Genomic DNA, 21040 nt, shown 5'->3' on the forward strand with positions numbered 1-21040 from the left:
CTATAGAAGCCCCTTAGGTGGCGCCAGTCTGTCTGCGTGGCTCCTGATAACAACGACTATTGTCTATGGAAAGGACAAAGCAGCTCTCATATATAGGCACCAGCCTAGAACCAACGTCATATCCTATTTTCCCCTCAGGAATCACTTCCTGCGCACGCACCCTGCAAATGCTTACAATTGCAGACTTGTTGATCTTACTGAGAGGTAACCCGTGATTGAGTCCATAGATTAAACTTCCTACTGAAAATTTGTCCATCCGTTGCGATAACGCACAATAACGATGGAATGTTTCCCATCATAATGGGGTATATTGTTGTTGACATGGTGGAGCCAGGGTTGTGTTGGTATGTGCCTCACTGAATGCGCAATTCACATCTCTGAGGAAATTGGAAGCAAATGCGCCTGCATGCAGTTGACTACCCTGAACGGGGATCGAAAGAGCTGCAGTTAACAGGAAGAACTGGACACTGGAAGGGGCTTCATTGAGCCAGCGAATGCGCCTACCATGCGCATCTGTTGATGTGATTATCTCTTCTCTTTCAGCCACGGTTCACGGTAGTCAACTACACGCAGGTGCAAATGTTTTCCACTCGCTCAGTAGGAGACACATCGCCCACAATGCCTCTACCACGTCGACCACAACCAACGCAACTTTGGTGCAAGACACTCGATCATTATGGTAGATGATTGTAATGGATAGCGGGCCAATTTTACACCGCAGCTATTTGGCGCCCGTTCCTGCGTTCGGCGGCGTTGGCGTAACTGATAGGGTGAAGAAGGACGAAAGAGAGCGAAAGCGGAGTGTGTCGGTATCATGAGTCACTGGCCTCTAACCTCGCTTTCTTACTCCCGTCACGGGTGCTGTGACCTCGGTCGGATACAGTGCACAGAGTGCGCATGTAGATATGGAACATGCTGTACGGCTGGCTTCGCTCGTCGTAACCGGGATGTCGGCGTTTTGCTTGGTTCGCCACGCCTGCAATGCGCACTTATGTGCGTAGCACTCGAGCGCAGGAAGTTTCTGTGGCAATATGTAACGAATTTTACTTTGCTGCAACTGCGGACAGGAAAACCTTCATAGTTGGTATTGCCCCAACACGAAGCTGCGCTCAGTATTCGCATGAGGGAGTATCGTAATCGTCGGTGAAATTTAACATGAACGTGCTTTATGCCGGGATCCACCAAGACATTACTTACGTATTTCCGTCACGGATATGACGTTGTAAAATGTACACTAACAGCTGACAAAGAAAAAAAAGAAACTAGAAGAAGTTCCGTCGCTGGTAACCGAACCCACAACCCCTCGCTCCACAGCACGAGGCCCTAAGCGACTCGGACACAGAGCGTACGTTCATCAGCTAACTAACGGCGAGCTATTTATAGTCGCCATTTACCACTGGTGGCACTCAGAACTCGGTGGCATTTCAGCGTGTTGTCATTATCATCAGCGAGATGGCGCGAAGTGCACGAAGGGCGCGGCTTGAAGGTTGCCGCCCTGCTTGTAGCGATGCGCGCACCTCCTACCTGTATATATACACCAGTTCTTTGCCCTACCGGGCGTTGTCTCTCGTGCGCGCGCTTATCTCGTGATGGCGGTTTGTGCCTCTCGTGCGTTCGCCGTAAAGGTTGCGTTGAATTACAGAGCGCATGAAGGTCACTTCGCTTGCTGCAGGGGCCGCGTTTGCGAAAGCAGCGCGCTGCTTAAACACAAATTTTAACAACTTTGACAGTTGTCAGTTCGCGCTCGTCTTGAGTGTAGTTGTGCGTACGTTTCGTATGTCCTTCTTTGTGTTTGACGGTGTTATAGCGGCCAAACTCGAATAGACAATGTACAAACTCTCGTTTATCGATGCACAATAGGCGCTCAGCTACCTCTGTGAAGACACGTTTTACTTTCGTGTTTTACTGATTCCTTTGACGGATGGATCAGCCGTGTTTTTTTCTTACATTGCCCACCATGCCTCTGCCTCGTCGACCACAATTAACACCATTGTGATGCAAGACATTCCATCATTATAGTGCATTATGGCAGTGCATATTGGTCCAATTTTCACTAAAGTTGTCATCTTATTTTATTTCATGCGAACTTTTCCTAGCATTCCCGCAGAGGCCGGCGAGTCGCTTTGGACTCTGTTTGTTGCCGGCTGCTTCCTGGTCACCGTTTGTGTGGTGGGAGCCATCGTGTTCTACATTGTATTATTGTGTAAGTCATTGCCCGCGACGTGTAGTGCATGACCTTTTACATAACAATGTAGACCGTTCGTTTCACGACGCGGAGGCAACGAATGTGTGTTCGATTTTCAGTTCACTAACGGTAATTTATCTCGCCCTAGTCCCTACATTTGCCTGTAGTACACAAATGACCCGGCCGTAATTGTAAAACTGTAGATTCCCAACAATGATATCTCGTAATAATTACTGTCGAATGTGAGTGTATGTAATGACATTCTGGCAGTGAAGTTGAAAAGAGCAACTGGTGTCAAATCAAAACGTCAACCAATCAATTCAGATTTTTTTTTTGTACTTTGGTCATACTGGCTGCGTAATTCCGTGGAGCTGGACATGGTATGTCAGTGGCTTCTTTATAACGCAGCGTTATTTACATTTAGCAATAGATAGTTAGGCAGAACATAGAGTGTGCCACCAAAATTTGTGACATAATTGTGAGTTGGGGCGGGAGTTCCAGGTGTGTGGCGCTACCTGTATTTTTTTGCACATTTCTTGGTTTACCAAGCGTCCTCTGATGGGGAAAGTCACGCTGTTTGTAGGTTTGGGGTTTTAACGTCCAAAAGTGACTGCGGACATGAGAGAGGACATAATGGAGTGCTCCGCGTAATTTCAAACACCTGGGGTTGTTTAGCGTGCACTGAAATCGCACATTACATGGGTCTCTAGTATTTCGTTGAAATCGAAATGCGACATCCGCAGCCGCGATCAAAGATGCGTATATCGGGTCGGCAGCCAAGCACCATAAAGACTGTACCAACCCAGTATCCCAATGTGACGATATTTGGAATTTGAAAGGGTATGTTGCTTATAGGAGTGAAACCGTCATTCTTGTTGTGTTCCCTTGTTTTAAAGCATTACTCGATGCCTTTTGTTACGTGACATGTGAAACCGCGGCCACCTAGGTGACGCTGAGGCACAACTGCAATGCTTTCAACAACTTTTGGCCTAAGGCTTTCCATCACTTCCTACACCTCTTATGATGCTATGAATAATCGAAAATTTCATTGATACAAAAAGCAGTTTGCTTCTGCAATGGTTGCCGACGTCGCTGAACATTATGTGCAGAATGTTACAGCAAATTTAGTGTTTTCTAATTCGGAGCATAAAAGTATCGCAATGCAGACATCCTGCGAAAACGAGTAGCCCCTACAAACTGGCTTCTACTAAAGCACTTCAAGCTTACCTTAGAGAATTCTCCAGCATTCCCCTTTCCTATTACTGTCCTATGGCTTTTCATCGTCAAGACATGGATAAGAGCAACAATGGAGTATTTTCAGCCTGGTAATAAACAGAAAAGTCTTTCTTGCTGTTCACTATTATCCTTTGTTGATATTTAACAATATAATAATGCATCAGTTGATGATAACAACAATAATATTAATAATATTTAGGGGTTTTACGCGCCCGTATCCCGACATCATTTTAATTAACGACGCAGTAGTGAACTCCACACTAATTTCAAGCACCTCTGTTTCTATGACACGTAACTTAGCCTATCTTCGGATACAACTTTAGAAATCCTCCTCAAATTTGGATGCGTACGCGCCTGCACCAATGGGCGCTCACTCCAGATTGACGTCATGAGCCGTACGACCGGTCACCGCCGTCGCATAAGATTGCCGAGTGCACTAGCGCGACCTTTTTTTCACTCGCGGATGCTATAGGCTGCCACACTTCGGTCAACTGGGCGGGGCCTTTCCTGACTTCTTACGTTGTATGCGACTGAGAGCAAACCATTGTGCTCACGTTGTACCCTCATCGATATCTGCGTGCGTCGGAAATATACGAATTAGACATTTATTCAGTAGGAACTTTGATTTCTCATGTTTTTGGGAGGTGGTTTGAGAACAAGAGCGTACATACGTGTCATTGCTTGTGAAGTATTACGTTGGCTTTTTGAAGACGCAGCTGGGGATGACGTGCATTTAACGACAGTACGAGCGCACACCCCAATGAGAACCTTGTTCACAGCTACCACCACTGAGGTATCGACTCTAGACTCCTCGACGACAAACTTCCGAACTTCAGGTGTTCCCACGCAATCACGCATTCCTCCGACGACATCAACGGGAGAGCCACCAAGTGAGCACCATACCGATGTACGTTGACGACGTTTTTCTTCAGAGAGGGCACACTGTACTCCTAAATACACATCACGGTATTGCTTCCTTTTAGTGAGTACATAGTGCAAATGTAGTAGCTTTCATGAACGTCATCATGGCCGTTAATGCGAGGATAAATGTACGAAAATGCATGGAAACATTTTAGCCTAAGTTAAAGAACATACTCTTACGCAAAACAAAGAACACGCTCTTTGGAACAACAAAATTGTTCCTAAGAGAATATCAGCTCCAGTCCCGCTGCTGGACCTAACAGAGGAGGCAGCCACACATTGGTACTGAGGGGTCGCCCACAGCATTTTTGTAATTTAGGGTCATTAATTCCCACTCCTATGGTAGTTGTCATTCATAACGTTTCGCGCTTATCAAAAGCCCAAGAAGGGGCAGAGTGGGTATATAGGCGTATTAGACTGTAACAAAAAAACATTCAGTCTTGGAAGATAGAAAGCTCGCTAAAATGAAAAAAAAAGAGATCATAATGAGTGAAAGTAGCGAACTCGTATTGGAGAAATAAATCTGGAAATGTGCTGGGTGATATATGGGATGACAATACAAGAAAAAAGTCACAGCTTCACCGCAAGGGCGAAGCAATGAATGCGATAGCAAGAAAATAATGCCATACGAAGTGATGCTCGCCAATGGATAATCTCAGTTTGAACAGCGCTCCTGTTGCAAAGGCGGCCAAAGCAGCGAAGGAAACTAGAGTGCTTCAAGTGTCGAGCTGTGACACTTGATAGTTCGCGCTCATCTTCTGTTTATTCGTTTAGCGGCGTTCCTTGAGCTCGAGTGACTTTCGTACGCTCCGTAACATGAGCGCGGACATCACGGTGAAAGCGTGAAACATCCCTCTTCCCCTCAGCACGAGAATGCCACACGAGCAGACAGCGGAAGGGCAAGGTTCTCCCTGCGCAAATATAAGAAGAAGAGAGCGAGCTCGCCGACGACTTTTAAATCCGCCCGTCGCGCTCCTAGCGCCATCTCGCTGGTAATGAAGAAACGATTATAAGCGCCTAGCGTCTCTGAGTCCGTCCAGCGGTAAAGAGTGTGTATATAACGCTCGCCGTTAACTACGTGTAGGATCTGCGTTTCGTGGCGTAGTGGTTAGCGCCACTCGCTGCGGAGCTAGAGGTCCCTGGTTCGATTCCGCGCTTCGGAAGAATTTTTCTGAATTATTTTTCTTTGGGGTTTATATATATATATATATATATATATATATATATATATATATATATATATATATACATACATACTTATACATATACGGTGCATGACGACGGCGACGGCAAAATTCAGCCGAGACTGTCAATATAATTCCTATCGCATTAATAGAAGGAACGTTTAGTCTTTCATACTCCATTTCGTTAAATGCTCGGAAGCATTCAGTGTTACAACTCGCACAGACATTTACACAATCTTGACATGGACGATTACTATGATAACACGTGAGAATGAAGTAATTCATTGGAGTTTGGAAAAAAACAAATGTAGGAACGTGCGCTCCATCATTCGCGCAGCCCCATCATTTCTTGTAATGACTACGAACAGGCAAAACGCTGCGACAGTTGGCACAAAAAAAAAAGCTTTCTTTCTGAATAAAACGGCGATTCTTTCAATTCAATGGGGTTCCTTTATTTCACTAAACGCGTAGAAAAAGATAACTCGGATGTGGCTTCACCGCGTGGCATTACAACGAAAATGGCAATAATATAACAGCCGAGACCAAAATGTCCCAGCATAGACAAGTGTGGCCATCTGGCGTCAAGAAACACAGGTATGGCGAGTATAGTCTTCACTGGTTTCGTGCGGGACCATTTTTTGTTGATAACGAGTATAGTCGTCATCCGTCATTTTGTTAGAAAATGTCATGGCGACAATACTCGTCACTCGTCAACGGTCGCGAAAGGGTTAGGTCACTACCCATGCCGCGGTAGTTAACTATCTTATTCATACGCTGTGCGAAGAAAGCGGCGCAAAACTGGTGCTTATAACAGATAGCTATAATGCAATTAAAGTCTTCATTTGAAACTGCGTCGTATGTTGAAGCGGTAAGGGCAACATCAGAGCTGCTGCTAGAGCACAGAATTGATAGATTTGAGTTTTCAATTAGGGTAAAATGCTAAAGCCGTGTGTGCTTACGTTCAGGTGAACGTAAAAAAATCCCGCTTCCCTGAAATTTCCCAAGGCCTCTTCTGAAGCGTCGCATAGTGATTTGGGCTTCTAGGGAGTAGAGCTCCAACAATTATTATTTATTATTTGTTTTTGAATATCAATAAGTAACGTATCACACGTTTGAGTGTTTGAATAACAGTAACTTACTGTACGAATTGGGTGTGTTGGTTAACTGAGCACTGAATGCCTGATCAGTGATTGCTGTAGGCGAATATTTAGCGAGTACACGATTATTATGATTTACGCGCAGCGAGGAGCCTTGGCGACGCGTTCTTGTGCACCACATCTCTTGGACTCGTTTCGATTGCGGTGCCACCTGACGGCGTCTGCGACTACATGTTCTTCGACTCCCTCTACACGAACAACACCTTCAAGCTGATCGACAAGGCGCCGACGGGAGAACTTAAGACGTACCTCACTGCCGCAAACTCGTCACAGAGAACCGTGCATGGAGTTGGCATCAATGTCAGGTGAGAGAATGCTACCTGTGTGCCTAATAAAGCTGGTTGCTGAACTAGTTGGTCCCTATAGTCTCTATAGGCTACGCTGAGGCGACCTTAGGCGAAGGATGCTCTCACAAGCTGCGCATATATTTAAATAAATCTCAGTCGACGTAATACATTATCACTCTTCAACTAAGCATACACTGGGCGTATTTTTGCGCTCGTCAACTCAAAATTGCATAAACTGGTGAGGGGCCCTTTAACACGAAAGTGCTTTATGCCGGGTACCACGAAGACATCCGTGATGTATTTCCGTTACGGAAATACGCCAGCAATATGCAAGCGATAAAATCGCAAAGATAAACGTTCCGTAGGTGGGAGTCGAACCCACGACCTCTCGGTTCGCCAAGGTGGGTGACGGACGCTTCAACTACTGCGCCACAGTCGCACACGCAGGATGTTTCACGAACGCGCCTTTTATCCTTCCCACTTTCCTCTCACAGTGCTCTTGGTTCGCGGGGTGTTGTCGCCGTCTGGGAGTGGTAGCGTGACGAAATGCATCACCTCCGCGAATAGCTCTTGCAACGCACCGTTGAACCGTTGCTACGGCCGTCCTATTCGGCGTAATTTTGCAAACGTCTTACACCGCGAGGTGGCGGTTTTAGCCCATGCCTCGGTGATAGCATTATTTCATATAAAAAAATAGCTCTTAGACGCTCGCCTAGCTGTCATACCGCGCTTCTCGCTCGCACCGTAAGAAATCACGGCGAGACTAGGAGGAAGACAACGCGTGTCGCGTTTGCCGTCGCGTTTCGAGCCCGCCCGCGGTGTGACCTTTCTGTTAACTCTAACATTCCGCGGGATGGTGACTTTAGGCGAAGCTCAGTGAAGCAGTTCAGCGTCCAGCAAGTGAAGCTTCTCTCGCTGTTACACCGCTTTCGCTGATTACGCTCTCCCCGTGTGAATGAAACGGCCTGAGCGACACTAGCAAAGGCGCGTTGCGGGAGCCAATCTTGGATGCCACGAGTAATGCATCATGACTCTAAGAAGCACCGACTGCGAGCGTTTCGGAAGTCTTAGCGCGGCGGAAGCTTTCGCTGCACTATTGTAGAAAACTCTATGACCAGGTAAATGCGGCGTCCACAGTCATTCAATTCACTGACGACGAAGTTATACATTTCGCCTTACGCGTCAGCGTGTGGCGCCTCCTCACCTGCGTAGGGCCGTTTCCAAATTGGCTAACGGTGTTTCTCGGCCGCCTACTACTTCGAATGCACTGGCACCAACACTACTAGGGAGCGCACACCTTACCGTTTCCTGTCTAAAATGACGACACTTTGAAAGAGTGCATGTCGAGTTAGTGTTTATGAGCATGTTGAAGCAATCTTTGTGCATGATTCACCATATGCTGTGCCAAACTCTATCTCAACTACTACGGCTACCACATAGGTTTGATCATGCTCATGCACGTATGTTGTCGGAATGGAGATGTACCACAACGCGTCAGCGGGAGTGTGTCCACATGAAGTGGTGGTGCACCGGCCAACCACCTATAGACATTGTGGAAGCTCTCGTAATCAATGTATAATGAACATTCAACTACTTCTGCGGGGTCACGTTTCACTGCGTGCTATGCCAATTTTTTTGACGGAGGGATTAAGGACGTTTTTAACACGAAAATGTCATTTATATGCCGGGGTCCGATGAGAGCGCGGCTCTACAGATGTATGTTGTGCGCGCGCGCTTATCTCGTGATGGGAGCGATTTCTGCGTCTTGTGCTTTGACCGCAAGCTTCCGTTGACGTTACTACTTCGAGTGCACTTCCGTGAGGCCACTGCAGTGAGCGAAGTGATCTTCGCTCACTGCAGTGGCCGCGTTTCCGAAATGAGCGCGCTGCTCACACACAGAGAAGCACCAATTGTGATAACTGATAGTTCGCGCTCGTCCTATGTACGTCGGTTTCGTGCGTCTTTTCTGCTTTGGAGCGAGCTGGAAGTTTCGAGCTGGTTGCCGTCCTTCGCATGACATTACAATTTGTTGCTATAGCATCCATTTCATCGCCCTTGTGGCGAAACATTGCACAATAAACGTTCAGCTTCACTATCGTGTTATACCGATTCCTATCAGAAGGGGGATCAGCCATGTTTTCTCTTCCTTTTTTTATTGAAATAGAAAATAAATGAGAATTGTTGTCACCATTGCACAGTGACGGCTACCCCTTTCCACGTAGTTGTTAGGATGAAAAATAGGAAACGAGAACAATATATATATATATATATATATATATATATATATATATATATATATATATATATATATATATATATATATATATATATATATATATATATATATACTCCTACAAGTTCAAGAACTCAGTTGCCATCGCAAATATTAGTGTCTTCAAAAAAATGCTGGAGCACTTTCATTGCTTTGCGGTTTATCCTAGTCAGCCATGGGCCTAGTATTTTCGCTAACGAAAACGTTCGCTCCGAGTCCAGCGTCTGGAGTTCCTGTTTCAGCCGCTGTCTATGTGTGTCATGCTTGGAACAGTCGAGCCCCATTTTCTCTCCCTTTCGTTGATGTTCTCTCTGTTTTTTTTTCTTTCTGCATTTCTTTCTCTATCTTTCTCATTCTTTCTGCTCTACGCTTTACTCTCACCAGTTCTCCTTCCGCTCATCCTCACAATCACAGCTCTCCTTGTCACGATGTCTTCGCTTTCCCACCAATTTGCTACACTATACAATAGTAGGCTATGCTATGCTCTGCTAACGTGCCTGTATAGCCGAGTGGTTAGGGCGCTAGCCTTCGGATCCAGGGAACGTGGGTTGAAATCCCGCCTCGCGGAGAAATTTTTCGGCAAGAATGTTTCTTTACATCTTTCTATCCTTCTCTCTGTTTATTTCTCTCTTTCTCTCTTTCCTTCTTTCTTTCCTTCTTTCTTTCTATCTTTTTCTCTTTCTCTCTGTACTCGTTCTCAGGGTTATTACAGGCCACGCCATTGTGGCGAGTAGTGGGATTTGCCCAAATTTTGTGGCACATACCTGTTCATGATGATGACAGTATTCGGGCACGGTCACACACTTTAGGCTGAGCTAGAAGAGCTTTGTTGTGAAAAATCGTTGCGTGATATCGTCAGCATATAAATTTATCAAGACGTCACAGACTGCAAAGATTTGTGACATAATCATGGCGCCACATAACGCGACTTCAGATAATGGTGTAGTTACGTGACGTCGATGCTTGGTCGAAGGTGGGCCGATCCTGAAGGCAGTGCGAAACCACGTTAGGTGCAGAAAGCTTTTCGAAGGGGGAGGAGAAGGATGAATAAAGGTTGGCTTTCGCCTTCGAGTCGTTTTAGATGAATGCATGAAGGACCCTGCGAGTTTTTTAAGGCAGTTGTCTGAATTGAAAAATGCATCAAGGTACACGACTACTCAGTTTAGACAAAGACTTTAGTCGGCCTCATAAAGCTTGGCTCAAAGCCAAACAATGCGCTAAAGGCATGCAGCTACTGGCAGAAGAATTTGCATGAAATTAATTCCCAAAATAGATGCAATCTCGAGAAATTCTTTTTTTCTCAGAATCCAGTCACAGCTAGGATGTGGGCGGAGGTATTCAGGCAAGACAGGTTTGCTACTCCGGAAGCGCACAAAATGTACGCGCTCTGGCGTTTGGGATACGCTAACGACTTAAATGGGGTTACATCACTACCAGATCACATAATGCGCATATGCCGGATCCCTGAATTGTTTTAATTACATCTATTAGATACACGCACGACGTCCGGATGCACTTGAAAACGCGCGAGGCAGACTCGAAGAACTTTCTGGAAGCCTTGCTCTCCAACAAGATTGTCGGATTTGGCGTCCTAAGCATAAGCAAGAACCAGTTTTCTCACGCCGTCTTCGACACAGCCATAGCAGCTCTCTCGGTACGTGTGCTTCTTTATTCGGAGTATTCGATATGTGAAGTATTAATCTACGAAGTAATGTGCTAATGCAGTTTCGTAATCAGGACCGATAAGCATAATTACGGCAAACATGTGGCAAATGTATTCACATTCATTGCACAAATTCCAAAAAAAATGTTGCAGTGGCTTAGCTCGTGTCTCCGCAGCACGTTTAGCCTTCTTCTGTTCATTCTTCCTACGCTCAACCGCTAATTGCCAGGCAACTACTTCAGGATCCGATGAGTTAAGCTTCTCCGCTCGTCTGCGACGTTGAGCAGCATTTGCGCTCTCCTTCTCCATGGCTACAACACACTGGCAAACGCCAGTCAGCGGCGCTATCAAGCGGCTCCAGCGCAGTATCAGACGGCGACTGCACAGCGAAGGCGAATAGCCGCGCGCGCGCCGGCACCAGTGCGTCTGTCACGGCTACGACGTGGCAGAATACGCAGACCGGCGGCGGCGGCGGCGGAGTGCGCGGCAAGTCCCGGCTCCGATGCGCCGCCTGTGTGACATCACTGATCCTCGCGCATGCGCAGCACGGCTCTTGAGGAGGCGCGCGAAACTGGCTTGGCCTGGCCAGTGTAGCTAACGCTACAAAATAAAATGACAGGAAGTCTTCCAGCCCAGTTCGCTTTAACAAGTGTAAGGCATTTGCCCGTTGTCGACTTAGTGGTTACTGTGCTCAACTGCAGACCTCAATGTCTCGAAGTTGAATTCCGGCCATGGCGGCTGAATTGACTGGTACAGGGGCCGCCACAGCTGCGTATTGACAGGGATAATTCGCAAAAAGAAACGACCGCGTTGCTGCTGTTGGGAGGATTTTGAAGAATGCGATGTAGTCAAAAATGATGCTAAGTCTTTTAGTACGGCCTTGGTCATACGTTCGGTGTAGATCTGTGACATTACGCGATTATATAAAACAAACATGTCTCTGTATATTGAAGAAGCACGTTAACATTAACGGTATTGACGTTGAGCTTCGTGGTCGGGGTTACTGGTTCTATTATAAAACGGGTAATTATTTACTACTAAACGAGTGCTCACCGTAGAAGAGGTACCTTTCGCATGTTCATTGAACGCTATTACTGGTATATCGATGATATCAATGCTGACGCTAATATGCTCATAGATTGACTGATGTGCTTTCAACTATACTTTCAGGAAGTAAAGGCGTTTATTTTAAAGGAACTCGGCCACAATAACGTGATTACAGTCGTCGGCATATACATTAGTGGCACCGACACAAAAGACGTGATGACGTACACCTTTAGGTAAGCATTTAATATATCACACTTCTAATGTACGCGGCTTGAGCACCTGCCATATTGTACGAAGAGCTACGTGTTCTTTTTAAAGGCATAAACTAAAAATATTTGTACGAAGTGTAACGAAGCCTTGGAACTCTGTAATGGCTCGTCCTCTCCAGCGTGTTCTAGTCGGTCGTCCTATTCGGCTCGCTTCTCAAAGAACACCACTCGTTCAGGGAGTCCGTGCCCCGCATGACTGTCGCCAGTGCGCATTGTCGCTGAGTGCCGTCCAAAAAACGCCTTTAGAGAAGCAAGATTATCAATCTGCCGTAAAGAACGGTGGTTTGGCGGACGTCGCTTTAAAAGCCAATTAGTGCGTGAGCCCAGGAAGCATTGGTCAACAAACGTTGGAAAATTTTCAACTTCCCTTCGCTGACAGAACTGCGCCTTCTGTAAGTCATACCTACCTCTCTGGCAGAATGACTCCTGCGGTGACATGGCTTGTCTAAGTTGACTCCCGCCGTTGACCTTAATTACGCACCTCGACTCGTATTTTTCCGTTATGTCTCTTTCCCAGTGAAGGACGGTGAGTTCGAGTATCACATTACCACAGTAAGTTTCGAATAGCTCGAATTAATCATGGACACCAAGTGCTTGCTTACGTTGATCTCCACATAGTAATGGCTTAGCGATGACCTGCCACTCTTTTCGTATTGAACACGCAGTGCACGGTGACAGCTTTCAATGATACAATTTAAATTGGGTGATTATTTCAGTGTTGTCAAAGCTCCCGACGTTGTCATCGGTCTGGGGCACATTGCGTACATAACCAACAACATGACAGAATGCGAAATGTTGCCTAACAGCATGTACAACACAACCCAGAAGTCACAAGAGCTACGATCAAAATACGGCAGTCTCTATGAATTGGTAAGTTCATGAATCCTTCGAACCAAACCGAAATATTTAACGTTTCTTTTTTCAGGAGTAGGAGCGGCATGTAATCAAGCAATTATGACCCCGTGTAACCCAATCCAAATAATACAAGCATGCTTCGCAGAATGGGTCATTTAAGCAGAAGCAACCTTATGGACATAACCTGACACCTGATATTCACAGCCATAGCTTCCATGTCTCACTTTGCTCTTGCCCTTCAATTACAACTCCAAGTATATAAAAAAGACGGGATGCATATTAGCGCAAAGAAACAAAGACTCGAGAAAGAAGTAAAAAGAGCCATACAGATGGGGTGCTAAACATTAACTCTTTATTCCAAAGGTGAAGCCAGGAGAATACAATTTGGGTAAGCATACGTCAGCGTCGGCAAAATGCCATCACATTGATATATAAGAGCTTCATCTGATTTTCAGAAATTGTAACAGAAGTTTCACCAGTAGAACTCGTGGCCCTCTTTTTAGTGCGAAAAGCATACAATACCTCTCGCGCTAACGTGGGACTACTCCCGCCTTTTATCTTGATCTCAGAAAACAGATGCTTATATCTGCAGGCTGCACAATGCGCAGGTAAGAGCGCATTGACTTTATGCTTTTAGGATAATTCATGCTCCCGTGCTTGATTGTTGGCACTTCGCCCAGTTTGGCCTACGTATGTACAAGCGCGGCCACTGTTAGAGGTAGCACGGCGCGCGTGGCCGCGCTCCTCGGACCACCAAGCGGGCGACGCGCAAAGTACTGCGGCGCAAGCGCAATCAGCGCCACAGGAGCTGCGCGTTGTCTGGTACGGTTCCTCCCACGTCACCGAACGCGCAATCTAGGTTTCGCCGATGGCGGCAAACATGGGGGAACCGTAGCAGACGATGCGCAGCTAACTCCGCCTCTGGCACTGATTGCGCTTGCGCCGCAATACTTCACGCGGCGCCTGTCGTGGAGCTCCGCGGAACGCGGCCACCCGCTCAGTATTACCTCTAACAGTGGCCGCGCCTGTACTTGTTCCTACACGCAACGGTGTCGAGCGGCGCCACTGCTCTTTTCGCAACTGCCGCAGTCATGGGCACGTTACCAGTGAAAAGTAACAGTGTTACAGTTACAGTTACCTAAGTCAAAAAAAGTAACTCTGTTACAGTTACAGTTACAGATTTTCCAAAAGTAACCTGTTACAGTTACAGTTACTCTGAAAAAGTAACGTCGTTACTTTTCCGTTACTGTATAGAATATGTAATAGATCACAAACCAAATGATAGGATTTATTTAATGAAAAAATACGACGGCATGCGCGGGTAGTCAAAATTGCGCGTTGTAAAACCATAGACGAAGGAAACCCAAAAGATGGCCCAACACCAGCCTTCTTTGTGTAAGCCTCATTTTGTTGCATCAATTTATTTGTTCATGCACCGCTGGTGAAAATGGACTTTATTTGCAAATAATAAATGTCCTTGGACACTAGAAGTGGAAAGCGTAGTTGATGCACTGGAACGACAGCATTATCCTAGGACGTTTATAGTGATACCCAGAAGCGCATGCGAAAAGGAGCGGGGAGTGCGTCACGAGTCAAGACAACGCCCATTGTGTCTATTGCCTACGTTCAAGGTGCATCAGACCCTGGTCGGGGGGCTCTGCGTCCGCTGAGCGCAAGCTCTCCTTAGAACAAGTGTTCGTGAAAATTAGAAGCGCGATGCGGGGATTGCGACGCGACTTAACATCGGCGAAACCGGCAGGAAAGAATCGACAAACGGGATATTGCTAAAGCAACTGATGCAACGCGTTCTAAAACGGGGCTTGTTGGACAGTGCTGGACAAGTGGACATAGCTTTGATCTAAACAGTGCGATGACGCTGGCTCGCGAACGAAGTTGAGTGGCGAGAAAAAACTGCGAGTCGGAGTTAACCTCTTAGAATCAGTTCCAAAGATGTTTTAAAAATGATTCGCTAGTTCACGGTATTTCTGACTCTCAACCGTTTTGCGCTCTGCTGCTTTCTAGCCGCCTATCAAACACGATTAGCTCGGAGCTTCGGACCAAGGAGACTAAACTTGGCGTCCTGATGATTCACCGGTACACCAAGAGCAGAGCTAGCAGCTCAAGTGACCATAAGGATATATATGTCGAAAAAAAAAAACGGACCTGAACTTAGCGACCTCCCCTCCCAAACTGCGAGGGGAGCGGTGCTGTGGAAAGGTGAAAGGTGGAGAGGGTATGGGAAAGTAACTGTAACGCTATTTCCCGTTACAGTTACTGCGTAAAAAAGTAACAGTGTTACAGTTACAAGTTCCTCTAACTTAAAAGTAACTAGTTACAGTTACAAGTTACTGAAAAAAGTAACTAGTTACCGGTAACGCGTTACTAGTAACTAGTTACTGCCCAAGACTCACGGCCACAACACTGCTGCCCCGCTTTCGCGCACGCGCAGAGCTCTCGGATTTCATCTGGGGTGCTTCACAATGTGACTATAGCTGACTAGCAGTGCTCTGGGCCGAACGAGGAGCGCTTGCGCGCACGTGTCCTTGTCGCCGCCGCTGGCAAATCCGGCGACAAACCACCTTCGCGGGCAGCGTCTGCCCCCAGTAACGCATAACTCAGCCGCGCGAGCGTCGCACCGAAACTAGAGATTCGGTTCCCTTTACGACGCCCGCCGCGCATTTCAGTTGTCTGGTGTGCTTCTGCCACCCGAGATAATACAACTAGTGCCTCTCCACGAGGGGCACGTGTTGTATTAGGGGTACTCTTGTTTGCCTTTTCGAATGAGATGGAGCTCTTTGGTATGTCAGTGTGATTGCATTTTGCCGTTGTTGACGCACGATTGCGCCAACTGTCGTTTTATCCTGACTTAACCTTTCGAACGAACAGTTGAAGTTTAGCGCCCGACCTTTCTGCTTCCTCCTACTTCTTTCTCGAGTATTTGTTTCCTAGATTGCGCCAATATGTATCCCTTTGACTTCAACCGACTCGCCCAGAAGCAAGTCTTACTCAACTACAGAAAAAAATTCTTTGCGTCGAGGTGCAGTCGGTTACAATCTAATCGTTAATGGGAACTCTGCCCAGAGCTGTCGCAGTCCCAGCCAGAGAGAATTTGCACAGATGTTTGCGTGTTTCAGTTGCTTGCCACGTATAAGACTAACTTGAAAGAGGTAAGCCAACTCTTTTTTGGGGTCATTAGACGCTCTTCTGAGAGTTGCCTGAGAGTCCTGCGACTCCTCTGAGAGTCGTATACGTGGCAAGTCAGGGCTACCCGGAAGGAGTCACACATGCTCTTATTTTCTTGGAGTGCAGGTGATTTTCCCATAACGACGGATGCTCGTGTCGCTAGTTGTCGGTCCAGAACTAATAATAATAATAATAATATCTGGGGTTTTACGTCCCAGAACCACGATATGATTATGAGAGACGCCATAGTGGAGGGCTCCGGAAATTTCGACCATCTGGTGTTCTTTAACGTGCACCTAAATCTAAGTACACGGGCCTCTACCATTTCGCCTCCATCGAAATGCGACCGCCGCGGCCGGGATTGAACCCGCGATCTTCGGGGGTCCAGAACTCCCTGCCCAGCTTGAGCAAAGGTTCCGATATCACTGCTCAGCCAAACGTAATATTTTTATTTAGGGACGAGGAATCTTTCATTCTTTGTCTGCGCAGTACTGAAGAAAGTACTTGTGGTTAGAATGGAAACCACCGAGCACGACTCTCTTGCACAGATGATTGGCAGGCGCGCCGCAGTTCGGGGGGCATGGCATGTATTTATTCTTCAGTTGCAACCGACTATAGTGAAAACGCTTTATGGTTCTGTGGCGACAAGTCGTACATGAATGAGCTTAAGTGGGCTTTGTTTATGATGAAATGAAGACAAGCTCACATGTCGAAACATTGACTCCAGCGATGTTCTCTGTTCCACAATTGTGCTCCTGTGGAACGATTTTTCTGTGTTCAACGATTATATGACACTCAAGTCTAGTTTTAGCTGTCGCCGTCGTATCGCCGTGAGGTTCTGTATAATGTCCATATCGATAATATCGCACCCGGCGTCGTGTGTTCTGTGTCGGAGGTAAAGCGTGCGAAGGCTACTGGTGATCGCGGCAGAACAACGTAGAAAACACGCCGGCCGTCTACGCCGCGCGAAAGGCGGATGGAGGCATCACGGAGATAGGACTGCTGGGTTCCGCAGGTACTACGTATATCAACGGGCCGGGAATGGTCGGCCGCAGTCACACACGCCGTATCATTAGAAGGATCAGCAGAAGGTTCACACCTTTGCGCGCAAATATGCGTCCGTATTTGAGAAGCTATGCGAATGAATATGTTCGTGTGTCTATGATTTTCAGTGTTTATGCGTTAAATAACTTTCGTGTTTTCTGAACCTGCAACATCGTTTTGTAACATCGTGACGTTTTTTTCGCGCTGGTTTTCATTAGATAGAGATGGCACGACTGTATCTTTTAGTTGCTCTTATAATAACTAGGTGCCTCTAACCACGCTTTTGTTTTATTAATTTAAGTGCAGTATGACTAATTTTTTTGTGTGAGACAATTGTGCATGTAACGAACATTTTTCACCGTCCCTACTTGCTACTGCCTCCCTACACACCCCGTTAAGAGTTTCTGAGGTAGGTTTTCTTTTCCTTTTTAAAGTGCCATTAAACTACACCATGCTTGCTACACGCACGTTATTCTCCATGCGAGACCGAGGGGCGTTTGTGTCCCTTTTCGAGGGACCGCATCGTTTGCGTTTTGGCTAGGGTGCAGGAACATTTTTTTCGTGCGTCAGGTAGCAAAGTTGCTCCAGTTCAAGGGCGAACGTACAGAACAGGTATATTGTCTTTTCGCCCTTAAAATACGCTAACAGCGTTAGTATTCGACCTTTAACATGCGACCTGGTGTAACATAAAAAACAATGGAGTAATAAAACGCGGCCGCTTGAGCGAGTGATGCAAACTTAGTGTTGTCTATGGCTTCAACGCAAACTTTGCGATGGCACCACATACAAATGTATGAGCCATCTGGTGAGTACAAATCTACTTACCTGCTCATCCGCAAGTAAGTTGCTGCGGGACCAGCTCATCCGCCTTCCACGCAAAGGAGGCGGCGGGCGCGTTTCCCCCCTGCTTCGGCTGCGAATTACGGTCACTCCTTTCTTGGAATATTTCTACCAGTTTAGCAGGTGAGCTGTGTAATTGCGCTTAATAATTTTCATATAACTATTGCTGGAATTCTCTGACCATAATCATGCAATGGCTAACCAGGCATCACCTGTAAAACTTCTTGCGCTAAAAAACGCTACTTCCGTCATCTGCACTTAATAGATTATCCGGAATTCGTAATTTAATCTAGTTCGGCTCCATTTGATTTCGTCATCTCTAAAGCACGAGACGACTGATCCGGTAATACGTCCTCATTCGCCATCGGACGCATGCTGTGCCACGCTGCATATGACATATGTACTATCAGAAACAAAATGCTATTTGTTGTATCAGGCATTCACAAACACATATCACTTTTGATGGCTGCTGTAAAAGGGACCACAAGTGGCACACGTTGGTGATCCCAGGTGGAGATGAATCGATTACACGTTAGTAGAGGTGTGCACGGGCTCCGGTTAGCCCGAAAGCCCGAGCCTTCGGTAGCCTACATCTTCTCATCTCGGGTTCGGGCCCGTATCGGGCTACGTTGTTTGTTATCGGATGGGCCTGGACAGGTGCAAAGCCCAAATCAAGCTTAAAATATATACGTTGCGCCAGAATTCTAAGCTGTCTGCGCTTGCGAAAAAAATGTCGGCAATTCCGGCTACCAGTGCGAGCAGCGAACGGAACTTCAGTTCGGCGGGATATGTGATGAAGCAGCACCGCAGTTCACTGAAGCCCGGATCATTCGAAATCTTGTTATTTTTACACTACAACTTGTAACCTCTATATATAGTGACTCTGGTGTGTCGTTTGCTTATGTTTAACTTTGATATGTTGATTAAAATGACACATTGTCGGAAAACGATATCTCGTCCCCGCAGCAAAGCTTCATAATGTCTGGCTGAAACGGGCCGGGCCAGGGCTTTTGTTTTTGTATGTCTGGCCGTGCTGCGCGGGCTCGCAGGCCTTTAGCGTCGGGCTCCTGCGGGCGTTCGATGCAGTCAGCGGGCCTAGACCGGGCTCGGGCTCGGAAATGCGGCCAATGCACGGCTCTACTCATTCGATAGCTGAAGCAAGCATGTAATTGAATCGGGAAACGTAGTAAAAGTCCGCTGTTTTGACACACATATGAGCCTTTCTCCAAAGTAGATGATGAGTCCAAAAAGCTCGCTCTTAAGAACTTGTTTGGTCTAGAAAATGTCCAAACGTTACGCCAAAATTGAATTTCAGCAGGTGCTCCATTTTTTGTTTAAGCCTTAATAATGTTTGCATTGCCTCCAGTAGCCTTACGAAACAGGTCCAGCTATGCTAAAACAGCAGCTAGCGAGAAATGTGAAAAATATACAAAATAACGATAAGCGAAAGTTAAGGAAAATTAATTTGGCACCTGCAAGAAGCCAAACCCACAACCTGCGGGGTTGTGCATTTTTTGCTATACGAGCTATGATGGAAGATAAGGACACTCTCTTTGCACTTGTTTGTGTATCTATGAATGGACGAAACGTGCCATCCTGACAGTTTTACCCAGCATCACTCATGGCTTTAATTAAGTATGTGTAACCTTTGTTTTTCACATGGTGTTTTGCGTAATTGGAGTCGCTGTGGCAAGCTGGCTGCGTTCAAATAGACCTTCATACTAGTTTCCCCGAGTTATCAGTATTCAACGGCCAAGAAAAACATTCAACGAGTAATAGTATCTCAGAAACGATGATGAACGGTGCAACAATTTGGGAGATCCTAAAACAGTTTTTTCTCTCTCCTAAAGCCTACAAAGATTGCTGACATGGCAAGCATAATGCAAAGTATACCGGGGCAGGCTTGGGCAATCGCTTCGACCCTATCGGCAAGAGCGTACCAACCCTCAGCGCAGCACCAATTGTACGCGCGCTGCGACCGCATGAGTGCGCACGAACAATATGACACGCCTATCACAGTGAGTGAGAAGATATTTTTTTTGCTTTCTTACTGCATAGGCCACTCGGGTCACGCAGACAAGAAACCTGCCCTTATGCAAGTCTACATCCTTTCCCGAAACGCTAGTTAAGGACAGGAGAGAGCGAATGTTGAAAGTCGAGGGGCACTGTTTCTGTACCCTTAAAATCACGAGGTCTGGTCTTTCGCTGCGAGAAGCAGCTTTTGCAGTGACGTTCTCTAGCGGCCGCTAGTTTAGAGGGGACCTGCAGCACGTTTGTAAGGTAACATAGATTGATCCCACTATTAGACCACGCTGCGTCAAATAATCTCCCGCCCAAATATATTTCGAATGTGTCTTATAATTGTAGTGTTATAGGGCGAGCCGCGAGTTTCTTTCGCTCCTTTCTTCGCAACGAACGCGCTCTAAGAGATAACAGCAAAAAGGTGATGCGGCCGCCCGAAAGTCACGTCGCAAGCTGTCATAGCCTTTTTAAATAAAATAACGATTCAGTGAAAATTGCAAGCGCATTTTTACCGTCAGCGTCACCATCCTCATCGCCATGCATCAAGTCCAAGTGCTATACTATAAAGCTTGTGGTGACAGCTGCCAATTTCGACTAAAAAAATTGAACGGAAAGGGAACGCACTGAATTTCATCGCTTCCGTCGCGCCAAAGACCCATGGGAGGTCTCGGAGTCCGGCAGCGTGGGATGGGAAAAGTAATGCGATGCTCCCGCAGAAACTGCGTGCTTTGAGCAGCCAACAGTCATTATGTGACGGCGCGTATCTTTGTACGCGATGTGTTACCACTTATTTTGCGTTGCAGCTGTTTCGAGTATTTCGAATGCGCTGTTTCGAAAATTTCGGAGATATTGGAATGTGCTGTTTCGAATATTTC

This window comes from Rhipicephalus sanguineus, chromosome 7, assembly GCF_013339695.2.
Source record: "Rhipicephalus sanguineus isolate Rsan-2018 chromosome 7, BIME_Rsan_1.4, whole genome shotgun sequence".
NCBI classification, from domain to species: domain Eukaryota; kingdom Metazoa; phylum Arthropoda; class Arachnida; order Ixodida; family Ixodidae; genus Rhipicephalus; species Rhipicephalus sanguineus.